General features: G+C 43.9%; 1 protein-coding gene across 6 annotated transcripts in view; it reads left to right on the top strand.

The window, feature by feature from the left end:
- The first annotated feature begins 58 nt into the window (after positions 1–58).
- FAM13B (family with sequence similarity 13 member B) overlaps positions 59–13,622 on the top strand; it is a 98,454-nt gene continuing 84,890 nt past the window's right edge. For 3 of the 6 annotated variants that reach the window (XM_010344497.3, XM_010344496.3, XM_010344495.3), the window contains exon 1: positions 59–363. The gene's annotated coding sequence lies outside the window, so the exon portion shown is untranslated. The remainder of the gene's footprint in view (positions 364–13,622) is intronic. The other 3 variants (XM_039475355.2, XM_039475324.2, XM_003933950.4) reach the window with 1 other exon arrangement.

Raw genomic sequence — 13,622 nt, 5'->3', positions numbered from 1 at the left:
CCCCGCCCCCGCCCGCGTCCGGCCCCGCCCCCTCCCACGCACGTCACGTCCGGCCCAGCCTCCGCCCGTCGCTCTCCTCCCGCTGGCCGTTAGGGAGGCTGTGCACCTCAGCCGCCGCCTCAGTCGACAGTCCCGCCGTCTCTTCCGCGTCTCCGCCGCTACCACCGCCGGGGGTATCCGGGGGTCGCTTACCGGGCTGGCCCCGCGCCACAGCCGTCGCTTTAATCTCCCGTCAGCGGCCGCCCCAGGAAGAGGCTTCCCGGCCGCGGAGCCACTTGGGGCCTCAGTTCTCGCTCTCCTGCAGTCGCCGCGGGTCCTGGAGAAGCGGCCGCGGCCAGGGAACTGGGCTTCGTGGTTCCAACGGTAGGTAAACGGGCGGGTGCCAGGATTTGCGCATGCGCGGGTTGCAGGTCGCCGCGGACCTTCCAGTCCTGCTGCCCCCCTCCAGCGCCGCCTCCCACCCGCGCCTGCTCCCGGGTGTTGCGTTTCGGGGTGTGGAGGACTCCAGCAGGTGGGGCATTCCGTGCAGAGGGCCCCCTTTCCGCTGGAGAAAGGAAGATGAAGCCGTGCTTCTGGCTGCTGGGGGGTGTGGCAGCCTTGGATTTGCAAAAGGCTGCAGTGCCTTGAGCGGGAGTGCCTCTGACCTCCCAGCCCCTCGAGAGATGGCGCGACACCCCATGTTTCTTTGCTGACCTCTCCTGCCCGCTGGCGCTGCACCTCTTCCCCGCCCACTTCCGTCGTGCTGGGCAGTGAAGTTGATGTAGAATTAAAAGGAGTATGATTTATTCTGGGCTCTATTTCGCCCCTTTTTAAGGTCACGTGAGATAAGTGGTTGCGGACTTCCTTAAATCGCTCCGAGAGTATAGCCAAAATTGGGCTGTTGATGCACTGGGACCTTATCTAGAATGCACTCTGGATAGGCCAGGCTGGAGGGGGACACTTTGTACTGCATTTCGCGTGGCAGCCTGGTTTCCTAGATGAGGTTGTAGGAACTGAAATCGGTTGGCATATTTGCGCATTGGGAAACTGTTAAGCCCATTTTGTTTATAATCGGTTAAAACCAAACTGACTTTTAGAAAGACGGTGCATTATATCATTTGGTTCCACGTTTCTCCTTCTGGTGGGTGAAAAAAGTTGGGCATTTACCTTATTCTGAAGGAGCTGATAATCTAAAATGGTAGCCGGAATCGTTACCAGTAACGCAGACTATTAACGTTAACTGGTGTGCACTTGTTTATAGAGACAGACATTAAAGGGTGGTTTTAAATTATTTGTCTTTCTGCAGCTGGTTAAGTGTGAGACTTTTCAACGCTCCTTTTTGGGTAATCTTGAAATGCTTGTTGGCCTGGTTTTCTCACAGGTAGTGTGCATTTACTAAGTGCTTGATGGAATTGAACGAACTGATAATTATTTGTATATCCATTGGGAGCCCCTTCTTACTTTTTTTTTTTTTTACTTGAAACGGAGTTTCGCTCTGTAGCCCAGGCTGGTATGCAGTGTCGCGATCTCTGTTTACTACAACCTCCGCCTCCCGGGTTCAAGCGATCCTCCTGGCAGCCTCCTGAGTAGCTGGGATTACAGGCGCTCGCCACTACGCCAGGCTAATTTTTGTATTTTTAGTAGAGACGGGGTTTCACCATGTTGGCCAGGCCGTTTCAAACTGCTGACCTCCGCCTGCCTCCGCCTCCCAAAGTGCTGGGATTACAGGCATGAGTCACTGTGCCTGGCGCCCTTCTTACTTTCTTAATCCATGTTTTTTTTTAAAATTGGAGTAATAATTTCTCCAATTTAATTTTATTACCAATTTAGACACCTGGGTGACGCAGCTTAAATTCTTGGAAAACGTAGAAGGGCATATTGCAGTAGCATAATTCGTTGGGTGGTGTAAATGTTAGTGTGTTGTTTTTATTAGAATGTCATCGTTTTAGGACAGAAAATGACTGAAATGAATATATTCACTTGTCACTGTTACCCCACCAATAAAATAACTGCTTTTATAATCACTTATGAATAAGCTTACTCCATCTCTGCATAACTCCTCCATCATTGTACACAAATTTTAAATTTGGGGACTATAATTGTATAATTTTTTTTTTTTCGAGACTGAGTCTCGCTCTGTTGCCTAGGCTGGAGTGCAGTGGCGCAATCTCGGCTCACTGCAACATCCACCTCCTAGGTTCAAGCGATTGTTCTGACTTAACTTCCCGAATAACGGACTACAGGTGCGTGCCACCATGCCCAACTAATTTTTGCATTTTTTGTAGAGACGGGGTTTTGCCATGTTGCCCAGGCTGGTCTCAAACTCCTTACCTCAGGTGATCTGTCTGCTTCTGCCTCCCAAAATGCTGGGATTACAGGCTTGAGCCACCTTGCCCAGCCTTAGGTCCAAAAAAAAATTTTTTTTTTTTGAGACGGAGTTTTGGTCTTGCATCCAGTCTGGAGTGCAGTGGCATGATCTCAGCTCACTGCAACCTCTGCTTTCCGGTTTCAAATGATTCTCCTGCCTCAGCCTCCTAAATAGCTGGGATTACAGGCACTTGCCACCATGCCCGGCTAGTTTTTGTATTTTTAGTAGAGATGGGGTTTCACCATGTTGGCCAGGCTGGTCTTGAACTGTTGACCTAGTCCGCCTGCCTTGGCCACTGCCCCTAGCTATTTTTTTTTTTTTCTGAGATGGAGTTTTGCCCTTGTTGTCCAGGCTGGAGTGCAACGGAGTCATCTTGGCTCACTGCAACCTCCACCTCCCGGGTTCAAGTGATTCTCCTGTCTCAGCCTTCCCAGTAGCTGGGATTACAGGCATGGACCACCACACCTGGCTAATTTTGTTTTTTTAGTAGAGACAGGTTTCGCCATGTTGGTCAGGCTGGTCTTGAACTCCTGACCTCAGGTGATCTGTCTGCCTTGGTCTCCCAAAGTGCTGGGATTACAGGGGTGAGCCACACCCAGCACGTTCAATTTTTTTGAGGAATTAACTTACTGCAGAGCACCTGCAGCATTTTATATTCCCACTAGCAATGCACAAGGGTTCCAGTTTCTCCACATCCTTGCCAACAGTTATTGTTTGTTGGTTGGTTTGTTTGACAGCCTTTTTGGATTTTATTGTGTTTTTGATTTGCATTTCTCTGAAGGGTAGTGACAGACTTCTTACTGACCTTTGGTATGTCTTCTTTAGAAAAATGTCTATTCAGACCTTTTGCCCATTTTTGAATCGAGTTCTTTTTTGTCGTTGAGTTGTAGATGTAGCTATTCTTTTTGAATTTATTTTCTACACGAGTTAAAAGACCTAGCATTTCTGAAAATGAATACTTGTTTTTTTAATGTAATAGAAAATTTCTGTTTTACAGATGGATAAAGTTGTTAAAAGCTTACCTGACCAGGTATATTGGCGCACAGCTGTAGTCCTAGCTACTTTAGAGGCTGAGGGGAGAGGATGAACCCAGGAGTTTGAGGCTAGCCTGGGCAACATAGTAAGACCTTGTCTCTAAAAGAAAGAAAAAAATTTAAAAAGAAAATCTTATTAAATTTAACAGAGTTCAATTGAGCAAAGAATATGATACACAGGTTGGGCACCCTTCCCAACCCAAAATAGGTTTAGAGGGACTTCAGGGTTGCCATGTGGTTGGATAATAATTATGGACAGAAAAAGGAAAGTGACATACAGGAAACAGAAATGAGGTACAGAAACAAACTGGATTGGTTACAGCTCAGCATTTGCCTTATCTGAACATGATTTGACAGTTGCCCACCTTTGAACAAAACTGTGACTGGTGTAAGAGTAGGCTGCGGTCTGTTTACTCATCCAATTAGGTTACAGTTTACTAGGTATGAGCAACCTTTGGGCTGAATTTAAAATATGTAAGGAAGCAAATAATATAAAACTAAATTTAACACAGTGAAGAGGCTGCTTTTATATCTGAGATTTTCAGTTATTTACTGTTAATAGATCTCTATTTAGTTCTTGACTAGAAATATATTTGTACCAAGAACTTACTTCCGTCACGTCAGTGTTACAGAGGTGCATGCATTAAGACTATATTTTCATCAATGAATTCATTTTTTTTTTTTTTTGAGATGAGTCTTGCTCTGTTGCTTAGGCTGAGTACAATGGCATGATCCTGGTTCACTGCAACCTCTGCCTCTTGGGTTCAAGCCATTCTCCTGCCTCAGCCTCCTGAGTATCTGGGATTGCAGGTGCCTGCTGCCACGCTCAGCTAATTTTTGTATTTTTAGTAGAGACAGGGTTACACCATGTTGGCCAGGGTGGTCTTGAACTCCTGACCTCAGATGATCTGCCCGCCTCAGCTTCCCAAAGTGCTGGGATTACAGGCATTAACCATCGCACCTGGCCTTTTTTTTTTTTTTTTTTTGAGACGGAGTTTCGCTCTTGTTACCCAGGCTGGAGTGCAATGGCGCGATCTCAGCTCACCGCAACCTCCGCCTCTTGGGTTCAGGCAATTCTCCTGCCTCAGCCTCCTGAGTAACTGGGATTACAGGCACGTGCCACCATGCCCAGCTGATTTTTTGTATTTTTAGTAGAGACGGGGTTTCACCATGTTGACCAGGATGGTCTCGATCTCTCGACCTCGTGATCCACCCGCCTCGGCCTCCCAAAGTGCTGGGATTACAAGCTTGGGTAGGAAGCAACCTCCGCCTGCAGAATAGAGGAGTCTTAAAGAGTCAAAATTTGTCGGCCGGGCGCGGTGGCTCAAGCCTGTAATCCCAGCACTTTGGGAGGCCGAGGCGGGTGGATCACGAGGTCGAGAGATCGAGACCATCCCGGTCAACATGGTGAAACCCCGTCTCTACTAAAAATACAAAAAATTAGCTGGGCATGGTGGTGCGTGCCTGTAATCCCAGCTACTCAGGAGGCTGAGGCAGGAGAATTGCCTGAACCCAGGAGGCGGAGGTTGCGGTGAGCCGAGATCGCGCCATTGCACTCCAGCCTGGGCAACAAGAGCGAAACTCCGTCTCAAAAAAAAAAAAAAAAAAAAAAAAAAAAAGAGTCAAAATTTGTCAAAATTGAGATGATATGCACACACAACTGACTAGAATATACATTCTCTAATACATATATGTTTTTTCAGATATTTTTTTGGAGTCTTGCTCTGTTACCCAGCCTGGAGTGCAGTGGTACAATCTCAGCTCACTGCAGCCTCTACCTCCTGGATTCAAGGGATTCTCTTCCCTCAGCCTCCTGAATAGCTGGAACTACAGGTGTGCACCACCGCACCTGACTAATTTTTTTTGTATTTTCAGTAGAGACTGGTTTCACCTTGCTGGCCAGGCTGGTCTCAAATTCCTGACCTCAAATGATCCACCCATCCAGGCCTCCCAAAGTGCTGGGATTACAGGTATAAGCCACTGTGCCTGGCCTTTTTCAGATATTTTAAGTCATCCAAGTTGTAGTGTTTTTTAGAAAGCATCCATCATTGTGCTGATACTTTGGGGAAGAGCTAATTTAGCAAATATTCACCTTAACTTAATAGAAAATCATGCAAATTAGTGGACCAGTGACTTTGGAGTGCCAAGGAGACAGTGAGGTATCTGCTTTTAGTTTCCAAGATTAGTTGAAGAAACTTCCCCAAAGGATGAGCTCTCGAAATAGCTGCAAGTAATCAGTTCTAGAATTGTACATCACTGTTTAAAAAAACAGAAAAGAGTGGTAGACGGATGTTTAATCCTACTTATGAAGGTCTGAGGAAAGGTGACACTTTAAATTATTGTCTCCTGAGTAAAGAGTTAGCTTGTAATGTGCTAGAGCAAGATGGCTGCTAACATGTTCTCTTCCCCAAATATACTCCAGAGTCACTGGTGCACTAATTTGCATGATTTTCTATTAAGTCAAAGTGAGTATCTGGTAAATTAGCTCTTCCCCAAGTATTAGCACAATGATGAACCGTTTTTTTTTTTTTTTTTGAGATGGAGTATTGCTTTTGTTACCCAGGCTGGAGTGCAGTGGCGCGATCTCGGCTCACCGCAACCTCCGCCTCCTGGGTTCAGGCAATTCTCCTGCCTGAGCCTCCTGAGTAGCTGGGATTAATGGCATGTGCCACCATGCCCAGCTAATTTTTTGTATGTTTAGTAGAGACGGGGTTTCACCATGTTGACCAGGTTGGTCTCAATCTTTTGACTTTGTGATCCACCAGCCTTGGCCTCCCAAAGTGCTGGGATTACAGGCTTGAGCCACCACGCCCGGCCTGATGAACCCTTTCTAAAAGACACTGCAATTTAGATGATTTATTTGTGGAGGGGAATGCGGATTAGATTTTAGAATAAGATCAGTTAGAAAGATAGATGAGACCGGGCGCGGTGGCTCACACCTGTAATCCTAGCACTTTGGGAGGCCAAGGTGGGTGGATCACCGGAGGTCAGGAGTTCAAGACCAGCCTGGCCATCATGGTGAAACCCCATCTTTTTTTTTTTTTTTTTTTTTTTGAGACGGAGTTTCGCTCTTGTTACCCAGGCTGGAGTGCAATGGCGCAATCTCGGCTCACCACAACCTCCGCCTCCTGGGTTCAGGCAATTCTCCTGCCTCAGCGTCCTGAGTAGCTGGGATTACAGGCACGAGCCACCATGCCCAGCTAATTTTTTGTATTTTTAGTAGAGACGGGGTTTCACCATGTTGACCAGGATGGTCTCGATCTCTCGACCTCGTGATCCACCCGCCTCGGCCTCCCAAAGTGCTGGGATTACAGGCTTGAGCCACCGCGCCCGGCTTGAAACCCCATCTTAAAAAAAAAAAAAAAAAAAGAAAGAAAAGAAAGAAAGATGAGAGGATTTAGTCACAGGGGATTTTTATCCATTTATGTGACTTTGTTCCTTTTGTTCTGATTTGAATAGCTTGACATCATGATTGGAGGTTATAAGATAATTGATTGTGGCCATGAAACCCTTTTGGGAGTTTCTCAAAACTAGCCGAGCTGTTTACCAATAGATTACCTCCAGGAGTAACCAATTTTTATCTGAATACTTTGAATAAGAGAAGAATAATGAACCATCTGTGGTTGAAATGTGTTGTGTATAGTGATTGTAACCTGTGAAATATATGTGCTGTACCTAGTACCATAATTTGACAACTGTAGTCCTATAAAATATGCTTGATTCCATTTTCTTTTTTTTTTTTTTTTTCCTCCATGAAGGCCTAGCTTGATTCCATTTTCATTGTGGTTTTGTGGAATCATCATGGAGGATCATTCCTTCAAGTAACATGTTAAAGTGCACATAGATGAACAAATTCTTAGGAATGGGTATAGTAATATTTCCCACATTGTTGTAAGAAATAGCTTATACTCCTTTTTTGGTTTTATTTTTTAAGGCAATGAAATTCCCAACCTTTTCAGCAATAGAGCCCTCTTTAAAAACTTTCTAGTCCTGAATTCTATATTAGCTATACTTTGTATCTGATAAATTACTTAATGTCAAAGCCAGTATGAACTTAATAACAGATTTAAGTGATTTGGTGTTTTCCTGATTGTATTAGCCCAATCTCAGGGTGCTATAAAGAATTGCTCGAGACTGAGTAATTTTTAAAGAAAAGAGGTTTAATTGTTTCACAGTTCTGCGTTGCTGGGGAGGCCCCAGGAAACTTACAACCATAGTGGAAGAGGAAGCAGGCCCATCTTAAATCTTCAGCAGGCAAGAGAGCCTGTGAAGGAAGCAAAGGGGGAAGAGCCTCTTGTAAAACTATCAGATTTCGTGAGAACTCACTGTCACAGAACAGCATGGGAGGAACCGCCACCATGATCCAATCACTTCCTTCCCTTTACACACGGGGATTACAATTCTAGATGAGATCTTGGTGGGGACACAGAGCCAAACCATATTACTGATCAGAGTAGTGTCTATGAACATTTGGTAGATAAGTTAATGCGCTATTAAGACATTTGTTCAGCTTTTCTGTTAAATATCTCAGACAAATTATGCTTTAGTCAGTTTCTCAGGCCAGGAGAGAACCACTAATTTAGCATATTTGCAACTTTTGTAGTATCATCCTTATTCGGTTAGAATGAAAGAAGTATCTTTTGCTTTGGTGAATTATTTGGAGCCCTGGCTAGTAAGAAGCTAAATGTCTAGACTAGGGATAAATTAGTTAGTTTATTTACTTATTTATTTGAGATGGAGTCTTGCTGTGTTGCCCAGGCAGGAGCGCAGTGGCTCGGTCTTAGCTCTCTACAACCTCCACCTTCGAGGTTCAAGCGATTCTTCTGCCTCAGCCTCCTGAGTAGCTGGGATTACAGGCATGCACTACCATGCCCAGCTAATTTTGTATTTTCAGTAGAGTCAGGGTTTCTCCGTGTTGGTCAGGCTGGTCTCCAACTCCTGACCTCAGGTGATCCACCCGCCTCAGCCTCCCAAAGTTTTGCAATTACAGGCATGAGCCACCGTACCCAGCCAGTTTATTTTATTTTAATTTTGGTTTAATGATGTAAAGTCAAATATAGCAATAGTCTACAGACTTGCAAATCTCTGTCATCTTTATTGAGATACAGCTTCCTGCTGGCTTTTCTGTCTTTGTATACCAGTGATATAGGGATATATTTATGTAGTTTTTTGGCTTTAACAAATAGTGAGATAGCTTTTTTAAACCTTTCTATGTGAATTGTATCTATTTTGTCAGAGCATTTTGGGCAAAAGTGAGTTTTATTGTTCCTTCCTATTCTAGTTGAAGGTAGAACTTTTTTACATGAAAGTGGCACTTTTTCTTGACACATTTTTTTGTGTTGTTCTGTTGCCCAGGCTGAGTGCAGTGGTGCAATTACAGCTCCCTACAGCCCCAAACTCCTAGGCTTTAGAAATTCTCCCATCTCAGCCTCCCAAGTAGCTGAGACTATGGGTGTACACCACCAAACTCAGAGATACACATGTATTTTTGAGATGGAGTCTCACTCTGTTGCCCAGGCGGGAAGGCAATGATGTGATCTTGGCTCACTGCAACCTCTCCCTCCTGGGTTCAAATGATCCTGACTCAGCCTCCTGAGTAGCTGGGAGTACAGATGTTTGCCACCATGCTCAGCTAATTTTTGTATTTTTAGTAGAGATGGGGTTTCACCATGTTGGCAAGGCTGATCTTGAACTGATCTCAGGTAATCCACCTGTCTTGGCCTTCCACAGTGCTGGGATTATAGGTGTGAGCCACCACTCCTGGCCTTTTTTATTTTTTTTTTGAGACGGAGTTTCGCTCTTGTTACCCAGGCTGGAGTCCAATGGCGCAATCTCGGCTCACCGCAACCTCCACCTCCTGGGTTCAGGCAATTCTCCTGCCTCAGCCTCCTGAGTAGCTGGGATTACAGGCAGGTGCCACCATGCCCAGTTAATTTTTTTTTTTTTTGTATTTTTAGTAGAGACGGGGTTTCACCATGTTGACCAGGATGGTCTTGATCTCTTGACCTCGTGATCCACCCGTCTCGGCCTCCCAAAGTGCTGGGATTACAGGATTGAGCCACCACGCCCGGCCTTTTTTTTTTTTTTTTTTTTTAAAGATGGCGTCTTGCTGTGTTCAGGCTGATCTCGAACTCCTGGGCTCAAGGGATCTGCCCACCTTGGCCTCCCAAAATGCTGGGATCACAGGTGTGAGCCGCTGCACCAGCCTGTTTTCTTGTGTGTGGGAAAAATATATTTTAAAAATGTCATGCTGTGATGAAAAGTTTGATATTAAATAATCTTTTAAAGTGATGCCATGCCTTACTTGTGTAAAAACATTTTTTTTGAGACGGTCCCTCTCTGTCGCCCAGGCTGGGGTTCAGTGGCATGATCACAGCTCACTGGAAGCCTCTACCTCACTGGGCTCCGGTGATCCTTCCACCTCAGCCTCCTAGGGCTGAGACTATAGGCGCATGCCATCATGCCCAGCTTATTTTTGTATTTTTTGTAGAGACAGGGTTTTGCCACATTGCCCAGGCTGGTCTTGCACTCCTGAGCTTGAGTGATCCTCCCACCTCGGCCTCCCAAAGTGCTGGGATTACAGGTATGCGCCACCATGCCTGGCCTCTAGTTTCATTTTTTCAGCTTTATTGAAGTATAATTTATATACAACAACATTATAATGTCCTGTTCAATACATTTTAATAAATGTTTTCATATGTAACTACCACTGCCACAATTATGACATAGAACATTTCCATCACCTCAAAAGTTTCTGGGTTTCAGTTTTCTCATCAGTAAAATGGATGTAATGAAAGTATTTGCCTCCTTAGGGTTGTTGTAAGGATTAAATGAGTTGAAATGTTTAAAGCTCTTGAAATAGTCCCTGGGATATTGTTAAGAGCTCAGCAAATGCTGTCTGCTGTTATCATCTATAGTATTGATATTGGTGCTCTACCACTTTTTAAAGGCCCCTCATTACTAATTTTAGTAGATATTTAAAGTGTAAAGATTTTATGCTGTTAAGAAAGGTGTATTTCATTTGTTAAAAATCAGTTGATTGTAGATGCCATTTTGGTTAATACAGCTCTGTAGTATATTTGCAAGTTGGCTAGTGTGATGCCTCCAGCTCTTCATTTTCTTCAGGATTGCTTGCATTAGTCAAGGTTTTTATGCTTCTGTACAAAATTTAGGATTGTTCTATTTTTGTGAAAAATGTCATTGGAATTTTGATGGGGAGTGCGTTGAATCCGTAGACCACTTTGGATTGTATGGATATTTCAACAATATTAAATTTTTCAGCTCTGGAGGAGAAAAAGGATGTGTTTGCTACTACTGTGTGTGTATATATGTGTATATGTAAATGAAATTGGATTGCAAAAGTACTTCGAGTCCTAGCAGAACTTAGGTTGATAGGTGGTATATGTAGGTACACTTTTTTGAACGTCATCCAATTTTATTGATAATTGATATTTTATTGCATTGTTTCTGGGTTGGGAGTAGTGGCTCATGCCTGTAATCCCAGTGATTTAGGAGGCTGAGGTGGAAGGTTTGCTTGAGCCTAGGAGTTTGAGCCCATGATTGGGCCACTGTACTCCAGCCTGGGCAACAGAGTGAGACGTTGACTCAAAAAAAAAAAAAAAAAAAAAATTATTTTAATCACTGTTATCTCATGGTGAGTTATATGATGTAAAATTCAACCTCATTTCCTATTCCTTGTCAATAACACCATGTTAGGCAACTGTCACTTGTATTTAAAATAATTTTGCTGTTTGGGGCAGGGAGTTGTGGCTCATGCCTGTAATGCTGAAGTGGGCAGATCACCTGAGGTAAGGAGTTTGATACCAGCCTGGCCAACATGGTGAAACCCCCCCTCTCTACCAAAAAATACAAAAATTAGCCGGGCGTGGTGGCATATGCCTGTAGTCTCTGCTACTCAGGTGGCTGAGGCACAAAAATTGCCTGAGCCCAAGAGACAGAAGTTCCAGTGAGCTGAGATCATGCCACTGCACTCAAGCCTGGGTGACAGAGTAAGACTTTGTCTCAAAAAAAAAAAAATACACACACACACACACACACATACACACACACACACACACACACAATTTTGCTGTTTGGATTTATAACAGTATGGCTTTGGAAATACTTGTTATTTTGAAAGGCTACACATTGTATTCTTTAGTGTCAGTCCTTTTATTTAACTGCTTTCTTTGCATTCTATCTGCTAGGACATTTTATTGGTTCTCTTTGGGATATTTTTGTATGTGCCTGCTGCTGTTTTCCTTTTTTTTTTTTTTTTTTTTAAAGAATGTAATATTGTAGTTTAGCTGTTGCATTCATTTTCTAGGACTTTTACAACAAATTACTACAAATTAGATGGCTCTAAAATAATAGGAAGTTTTCTCTCACATTTCAGGAGGGTAGAAGACCAAAAGGAAGTGTACACAGGGCAGATTCTAGGGGAGAATCCTTTCTTGCCTCTTCCAGCTTCTGGTGGTTCCTGGTATTTCCTGGCTTCTGGAAGCTTAACTCCAGTTTCTCCCTCTGTCACATGCTCTTCCTCTATGTGTGTGTGTATATATATCTTGTCTTTTTCTTATAAGGACAGGATTCTTTGGACTTAGGGCCTGCTGTAAATCTAGGATGATTTCCTCTTGAGATCCTTAACTAATACACCTGCAAAGACCTTATTTTTAGATAAATTCACAATATGAGGTTCTGGGGGGACATGAGGCTTGGGGGCACACTATCCAACCCACCACAGATGTGAAGGGAGTATTAACATGTTTTAAGCTCTGAAAAGAGGTAGGAAACAGGACTAAATAATGTCAACTACTTTGCAATTTGCAGTAATGTTATCTTAGGCCACTCTCCAGACTGAGTGTTCTAGATAGAAGTCCCAAGTGAATAACTGCTAGGGCGTGGAGCATAGGCCTACCCTCTGAAGTAACTGTTAGCAAGCTAGAAATAAGTGATGACCTAAAATGTGTATAAGACTATGAGGCCAGGCATGGTGAATCATGCCTATAATCCTAGCACTTTGGGAGGCTGAGGTGGGCGGATCACCCGAGCCCAGGAGTTCATGACCACCCTGGGCAATGTGGTGAAATCTCAGTTTTACAAAAAATACAAAAATTAGCTGGATGTGGTAGCGCATGCCTGTTGTCCTAGCTACTCTAGAGTCTGAGGTGGGAGGATCACATAGGCCTGGGAAGGTTGAGGCTGCAGTGAGTGAGCTGTCATCATGCTACTGCACTCCAGCCTGTCTCAAAAAAAGAAGCAGACTGCCTAGTTTGAGCACCATAACGTGACATTCTATCATACTATAAATTGTGATAATTTACATGGAAATAGATTATGGTGATTAAGAGCATAAGGACTTTGAGAATCACATTCTCTGGTTTCATATTCTGTCTCTGACCCTGATTATATGCTTGGACTGTGGGTAAATTGGTGTGCCTCTGCAATGTCTAATTGAAGTAAGGGTTAAAGAAGACCGTAATACATGTGAAGTTCATGGAACTGCCTGGCATATAGTAACTGCTCATTTAATGTTTGCTGCTGCCGTATCCATCATCCTCAGGAGAGAGAGAAACTCATCATCAGAAAGATTTATACCTTTGATTGTTTTCCTAGCAGTGAGGGTAAATTTTTACTGATGAATTCATAGATTTCTACCCAGTCTCGCCTTAGGAAAATATGCTTTCAGATTGTCTAGTTAGAGGTTGGGGGCAGTAGAGGACATGAGAATGAGATAACAGGTTCCTGGCACGGAGTAGTGGCTCATGCCTGTAATCCCAACACTTTGTAATCCCAGCAAGGTGGGAGGATTGCTTGAGGCCAGGAGTTTGAGATCAGCCTGGGCAACATGAGACTTCCTCTCTACTAAAAATAAAGCTGGGCATGGTGGTGTGTGCTTGTTGGCCCAGCAATTTGGGAGGCTGAGGCGGGGGATCACTTGGGTCCAGGAGTTTGAGGCTGCAGTGAGCTATAATTGCACCACTGCACTCCAGCCTGGGTGACAGAGTGAGACCCTGTCTCAAAAATAAATAAAAAAATTAAAAAGGAAACAGGTTATTGGTTTCATTAACAAGGCATTCTAAACACTGAGTAACCATTTTAGTGATGTATAGAACTTGCTCCCTGGCAGACTTTTATAGTGAGTTTTCATTTATAGTACATCGAGGAAATCTGCCTTTATGTCCTGAGGGTATCAGCTTGACTTTTAATATAAGTCTGTTAAATGCCTTATCTCTGAAGTT

Source organism: Saimiri boliviensis, chromosome 1 (assembly GCF_048565385.1).
Source record: "Saimiri boliviensis isolate mSaiBol1 chromosome 1, mSaiBol1.pri, whole genome shotgun sequence".
NCBI classification, from domain to species: domain Eukaryota; kingdom Metazoa; phylum Chordata; class Mammalia; order Primates; family Cebidae; genus Saimiri; species Saimiri boliviensis.
This window is presented reverse-complemented; position numbering and strand designations above follow the sequence as displayed.